Below are 7,380 nucleotides of genomic sequence, written 5' to 3'. Positions count from 1 at the left end.
GTGGATGAGACACTTGATTTCATTTTGGCTCATGAATAATAAACCTAGAAATGTGATGGAGAGGACAAAGAGGTCAATACTAATCACTGTTTACGGGTCAAAATTTAGGCGAGAAAATCATATATTTTCAAGTGTCTCAGTTCCTGTCTAGTAAACAGGAGATCCTGGGTTCAAATCCCAGCAGCACCTTGTTGATGGAGAGATTACCTCTGTTGGTGTGTCATCATCACCTCTGAGAATGAACCCGGATGTGTGGCCACGAGGAACTTGGTGTAAACAACTGAACAGAGTGCAGTGCAGTATTGTGCTCTTTGGATACTTTATGTGAATGTAGCCATATCTAAACAACAGAAAAGCATCCAAAATGCAAAGGCATATATATTCTTCCTTCAGCTGCATATCCATATATAGTCAACTAATATCAAATAATAAATTTATTAATTTTTATTGCAGCAGCATCAAAGATGTTAAAATCAGGCATTCACTGCCCAAAGTGCCTTGGCTAGTAAAGTTCATGTTTATTTGACCTCTGACCTCAGTCAGCATCACATGCACTTGATACCCCACCGACAGTGATGTCACAGGGTACTGGTGTACACCTGGGCAACAATCAGCCCCAACAAAACAAGGTTGAAAAGCATTGAAAAATGGGTTCAATCCTTTTCCCTTTTGATATTTATTGTCCCTCAACAGGCCACAACTGGGCAAAATTAAATAATGCTTGTTAATCACTATAGCAAAAACAAATATATAAAGTCTTTGCAGTGCAGATAACATAAGTGTTGAGTGATAATTAGGCATTGCTGGGATTTGGACCCAGCATCTCCTGTTTACAAGACAGGCGCTTTAACCACTAAGCTACAGCACCTCCTACAAGTTTGGCTTTCATACAAGAATATATTGAGCTAGTGACCAGGGTTCCCACCCTCCATCTATCTTTGCTGAGCAGCTCCAGCACGGGACCCCAAACTTCCTTTTTCCGAGCGACTTGGGGATTGTGAGGCGTTCCCAAGCTAGGTTGGAGATATAGTCCCTCCACTTAGTCCGGGGTCTTCCCCGAAACCTCCTCCCAGCTGGACGTTCCTGGATCACCTCCCTAGGGAGGCCCCCAGGAGGCATCCCTACCAGATGTCTGAACCACTTGGTGGACCGAGCTTCACTGGCTCTATGGGGGTGATGAGATGTGGATGATCAGCACCAATGAGAAGGAGTGGGCTGGCGTTCTTGACTGGCCAGTTCTAGTGTTAACTGGCCTTCTATACCCTTGCCAACAAAGAGCACCACTGTCTGCATACATTGTTGTGAGAATGTAGATATTGCTCATCTTGAACATAGGGCGACTGGCGCAATGGGTAAAGCGTCTGACTACGGATCAGAAGATTCTAGGTTTGACTCCTGGCTATCTCGTAGTGCTCTTCAGCGACTAAATCCCTTGTTTGTCATTTCCAACTTCCCCCCCTGGACAAACTCTGCAAAGAAAATGTACATCTTTAAAGAACCAAATGATGAGTAATTATCGTTTCAACATGTGTGTAAATTCATCTAAGCCTCTCACGTCACTCAAATAGAACAGTAATCAAGCTCTTGCTGTTGTTTTTCCGTTTTTGCTTGCTAATCATTTTTCCATGAAAAAAAAAGTGTCCCTGAAGGACAGAATCAGTAGTGCTAGATAAACCATCCATGAAATTTTAATTTGTTAGTCATCAATCAAGGAAAGCGGGAAAATATCAGTATAGTTGATAATTAGAGTTCCCACTATGCTTTCACAACAACAAGGCCCTACTGGTACCAAATGGCCGTGATCGTATAGTGGTTAGTACTCTGCGTTGTGGCCGCAGCAACCCTGGTTTGGATCCGGGTCACGGCAGCTTTGTAAAGCTAGTTCTCTGTTATACCTGCAAATTGTTCCATCCTCTGCTTCATTTTACATTGAGAGAAACTGGACATCTTAGGGTAAAGTTCCTGCAGGAGGCCCCACATTTTGGACTACAACAAAGATTTGACTGGCTTTCTGTACACTTGCCAACAAAGATCAACACTGTTTGCATAGAATGGTGTGAGGAGCCAGGTACTCCCAATGCTCTCTGAATGTAGGGCTAGTGGGGCATTGGCTAATGCGTCTGACAACGGATCACAAGATGTTAGGGTTGACTCCTGGATAGTTTGTCCTGTTCTTTTGCTATTAAATTACTTGATCCCCATTTCCAAGTTTACTCCTCTACAAACTGTCTATCACAGTAAATTTTGCTCTTTAGGGACTAAATCCCTTGTTTGTCATGTCCAACTTTACCCCCCAGTACTACAATCTCTTTGCCTGCTCCTGTGAGGTTCTTGCCTTGCCTTGCCTTGACTTGCCTTACTGCGTGGCTGGGTTAAAAAAATAAATGTAAGGAAAAAAATAAATTTATATATTTATAAATACATATACTGTGTATATAAGACCCTTTCACGTTTTGTATCGCGTCGGTCTATAACATTATAGGACATAGGACAATAACTATGTGGTTTGTTTAAGTGGTGTTGCCGTAGCTTGCTGTATCGTGTGTTGACAATGCAAGGTAGGGGCTGCTAGCGACTGAATAATGGCAGAGTCAGGAGGGAAAAGTAAAGCTATGCGTAAATATGAAGGAGAGACAGGACATTTTTATCTGAGTGGGAGGAACTGTACTTTTTTTGTGGAACGAAATGGGAAGCCTTTCTGATTGATTTGCGAGACTTTGCTATCGCATTTTAAAGCATCAAACCTGGAGCGCCATTTCACTTCACTCTATGCTAACATTGCCCAGGGTTTCCCCAAAGGCAGTGAACTCCGCTAGCACAAGGTAAACACGTTGAAAAGGCAGTCAGAGAAGCAGACTCAACTTTTTCGAAAATTCGCAAAGCACTCAGATACTGTCACGTTAGCATCATATCAGGTAGCATGGAACATTGCTCGTGCTAAAAAGCCATACGGGGAAGGGGACTTTGTGAAGACATGTTTCAAAGATGTCATTGCTATCCTTGCGCCTGAAAATGGCAATTTAAGCGGTCTGTGTCAGACCTGCAGCTGTCACGGTACACAGTTGAACAGAGAATATCGGATATTAACAACTCCATTGAAACATAGTTACAAACGGACCTTGAGAAATGCATGTATTTTAGCTTTGCTTTGGATGAGAGTTGTGACATTCAAGATAAACCTCAGTTGGCAATATTTGTATGGTCTGTGTCAGAAGACTGCACAATTAAGGAAGAGCTGCTTGACATTGTGCTGTTAAAAGACAGGAGCTGTGGCATCGACCTGAAAGAGACACTCGTGACTGTTGCTGAGTAGGCAAATTTGCAGTTGTCAGAACTGACAGCAATAGCCACAGACGGTGCACCAGCTATGTTAGGAGCTGCAAAAGCCGACGACCGTTTCCTGGATTTTTGGACATGTCACTGCATCATCCATCAAGAGCATCTCGTGTCTAAGAAGCTGAACTTGGACCACGTCATGAAACCAGTGCTGCAGCAGAGTTTTGTGGACAGATTCTGCAACCTGAGGGATAAACGGCCACAGATCACCTTCCTCCTTAACCCTTTCACTGCTGAATTAGGCTTTTTGAAAGCCCCTTTAGTGACAAATGAAGCAGCGTCCCAGTTGGAGATGATTGAACATTGTGAGGATGACAGACTGAAATCTGTGTTGAGAGAAGGAACCACAGAGTTCTGGAAAACAGTGCCCAAAGACAGATACCCAATGTTAAACAAGCTGCACTCAAGCTAATGTCAAAATTTGCAGCAACTTATGTCTGTGAGTCAGTGTTTTCTACACTGAAACAAGTAAAGTCAAAACATGGTTCTGTTTTTACCGACACACATGTGAAAGAGTTGCTTCGGGTGGCCACAACTGAGTACAAGCCAGACCTGAAAAGGCTTGTGAAAAACAAAGACTGCCGAGGTTCTCACTGAATCAGTCTAGGTAAGAAAGACAGAAACCTGTAAAACTATTTGCTTCATATATATATAACAGCCACTGTTGTAGTGAATTCTGTAATATAATGGATATAATTCCCGGTCAGGGTATGGTCAGGACATGACAGATACAGGTGTAACATTTGAAAGAGTAAGTTCCTGGACTTGGTTCTGGTTGATTTAGATTTGTCAAAGTCTTCTTCATTAGTTTAACGTTAGAACCCCAACAGTTTTAAAGAGTACCATTTCCTTTAACTCAGACCCCCGACAGCGGATGTATCCTTTTGTCATTATTGATGGGTCATAAACACTTCATCTGCCTCCATCTCAATAACAATTCTATTCATTTTTTCAAACAGTAACTAAACCCCTGACCACTGATTTTTTACCTGAAAACCAATGTATGTGAATGTCGAGTAACGTTGTTTTGGATTCAGGTCCAAATTTTGACATTTTATTGCAATGCAAAGGTGCGTAACAGATTGCTTTCTACTTACCTGGAGCAATGCAAAGCAGGGGTGGCCAACTAGTCAAGGAACAGCAAGCGACTTGGCATTTAAGAATACAAACTGACTATGTGACAGATGTGTAATCTGTCATGTTCTGCCCTCTGAAGCTCTAGCAAGGCGCCATTCCTCGCCTAAAACAATATGAGTCATTCCAGTAAGTGAAAAAGAAACTCAAATCTACAAAGATAAATTTGATAGTTGTGACTCCCTGATGGTCTAGTGGCTAGGATTCGGTGCTCTCACTGCCGCGGCCCGGGTTCAATTCCCGGTCAGGGAATAGTCAGGACTTGACACACTGTACAAAGAATCTGTACTTTTACATACATTTTCCTGTTAATGTTGCAGATTTTTCCTGTATTTTTTAAATACAGAAAACACCATTAAATTACAAAAATAAACTGTGAACTTAAGGGACAACTAGCACGTGTGACACCACCTGTGGGAGTGGAACATGGATGTGTAGAGATGGGCTTTTAAACAATGCAACCTTTTGTCATTTTGAGATGTCACAGTAGGAAAAACAAAGGTATAAAAAAACTGAATTATGGCTCAAATACATTTACATTTTTAGAGTAGACATAAGGCATTACAAAGTCAAGAAACTAGGTGCTGATAGTGAAGGGCAAATTAAGCTTTGGTGAAGCACTGAACCACTATGAGGAATTGGTTTGAAAATGGGTTCATTACTAGAAGCTTCAGTAACAGCGACCTCGCCTGGTGAAGGGCCAAGGCTGCATCGAAATGATCCCGACAAGATAGTGGACAGGAGGCTTTAGACTAGTGACACTAACGTGTACTAACAATGGGATAGCATTCTTTTTAAAATAAAGATCGATGGATTTGTGTATTGTATTATTGGGTATTATGAAAAGAGTGCTTGGGAAACAGAGGATGTGCTGGGAAAATATGGCACGAGTTAGGTGTGCTTGTGTAACTATGGCCGGGGGTATGTGGGACAGGGACCACTCACACACATTTTTTCCACCTTATTGGACTGGAAAACTCTGACTGTTGTTTGTGCATATGCACCAAACAAGAGTTTGGAATATTCTGCCTTCTTGAAGACCTTGAATAGAGTCCTGTATTGGGCTCCAGATCTCCATAGATCTGCTGGGGGAGTTCAACGCACATGTGGGCAATAATGGAGATACTTGGAGAGGCGTGATTGGGAGGAACGGCCACCCTGATCTGAATCAGAGTAGTTGTCTGTTGTTGGACTTCTGTGCTAGTCATGGATTGTCCATAACAAACACCATGTTCAAACATAGGGATGCTATGTTGGTACGTGGTACCAGAGCACCCTAAGCCGAAGATCAATGTTCGATTTTTATATTTGTTTCATCTGATCTGAGGCCATATGTTTTGGACACTTAGGTGAAGACAAGGGCAAACGGTCAACTGATCTCCATCTGGTGGTGAGTTGGGTCAGAGGATGGGGGCGGACTCTGGACAGACCTGGTAAGCCCAAACGGGTGGTACGGGTAAATTGTCAACGTATGGAGGAAGCCCCTGTCTGACAGACTTTCAACTCGCACCTCCGGTGGAGCTTTTTTTGCATCCCTGTGGTGGCTGGGGCCATTGAACCTGAGTGGACAATATTCAAAGTTTCCATTGCTGAACCTGTGGTGGCAAGTTGTGGTGTTAGGGTCTTAGGTGCCTCAGGGGGGGTAACCCACGAACACGGTGGTGGACACCAGTGGTCAGGGAATCTGTCTGACTGAAGAAGGAGTCTTTCCAGGATATGTTATCCCAGCGGACCCCAGAAGCAGTGGTAAGGTACCGATGGGCCCAAAGGACTGCAGCCTCTGCCCTGACCAAGATAAAGCAAGGGAGATGTTCAGAGAAGACATGGAGAAGGACTTTCAGTCAGCACCAAGGTGCTTCTGGAAAACTGTTCGCCACCTCAGGAGAGGGAAATGAGGAATCATCCCAGCACCACCACTCTGATCATATTCCCTTCCTTAATGCTCCATAAAGAGGCAAAGAGCAAACATCAATGACAGAGATCATATGAAGTGAATCATTTCTCTGTCAACTTCATGCTCAGAAAGGAATCTCACGACTCACCGTCGTGGTCAGCGAAACCAGACACTCTAGAAGCACATTCCTCAAAGTCAGAAACTCTAGAAATTATCCCTAAAAGTATAGTCTTGGTTAGACTGAGGGGGTAAACTGCATCTCATTCACTGCAGAGTGATTGTCACTCAGGTTCCAGAGGGACAGAAGCTAATCGTTACGTTCTCCAGATGACTCTGAGATAAGAAAATCTATTTAGATCTTTAAGAAGACCGGTATGTAGATTGAATTAGATTTTCAGTCACTGTTGTCTCAATACTTCTGTGTCAGCCTACTTATTCTCTACAATAAATGTTACAGTCCTTTCTTGCATTAATACTGGTTCTTAACAACAACCAAGCTCTCCATTCGACTACGCGTCGATGTAGCCTTTGTAAATAACTAGCAACAAAACATTACAGGCCAAACTAATTACTATTAGACAATACAAAAATCTAAATTTAGATAACTTTACTAACGATATAATTTCAATTACCTGGCATAGATATCCGTTAATTCCAAATGTACATTCTGAATTGAATACAGTTATTGATAAACATGCTCCTCTGAAAACTATTAAAGTAAAAGGCAGGCATCTTCCCTGGATAAGTGCTGACTTAATTAGACTTTTCAAGCAGAGAGATGCTGCTTGGGCCACATTTCATAAGTTTAAAAATCCTACTGATTGGGATGAATACAGGAGGCTACGAAATCTAAGCAAAACTATGACGGGAAATGACAAATCTAATTATTAAACTTCCTAAAATTCCTAAACAATTCGGGTCTAGGATCATTGAATAGTTGGGTCATTCTTAGCAAATGGTGCCATTTGTGTCCCCATGATATAATCAAGAATAAGTTGTGAAAAAATGGGTGGATA

The 7,380-nt window shown here is 42.4% G+C and overlaps 3 non-coding genes across 3 annotated transcripts; 1 reads left to right on the top strand and 2 right to left on the bottom strand.

The window, feature by feature from the left end:
• Positions 1-795: 795 nt before the first annotated feature.
• On the bottom strand, positions 796-868 carry trnat-ugu. The gene has a single exon. It is a non-coding gene; the product is annotated as a tRNA-Thr (tRNA).
• A 3,782-nt stretch (positions 869-4,650) lies between these two features.
• On the top strand, positions 4,651-4,722 carry trnae-cuc. The gene has a single exon. It is a non-coding gene; the product is annotated as a tRNA-Glu (tRNA).
• A 1,660-nt stretch (positions 4,723-6,382) lies between these two features.
• LOC117941230 lies at positions 6,383-6,597 on the bottom strand. The gene has a single exon (XR_004655881.1). It is a non-coding gene; the product is annotated as a small nucleolar RNA U3 (small nucleolar RNA).
• Between the last annotated feature and the right edge of the window lie 783 nt (positions 6,598-7,380).

The sequence above is a fragment of the Etheostoma cragini genome, unplaced genomic scaffold, assembly GCF_013103735.1.
Source record: "Etheostoma cragini isolate CJK2018 unplaced genomic scaffold, CSU_Ecrag_1.0 ScbMSFa_4662, whole genome shotgun sequence".
Classification (NCBI taxonomy): Eukaryota; Metazoa; Chordata; class Actinopteri; order Perciformes; family Percidae; genus Etheostoma; species Etheostoma cragini.
Note: the sequence above shows the minus strand (reverse complement) of the source record. Positions and strands in the feature narration are given on the sequence as shown.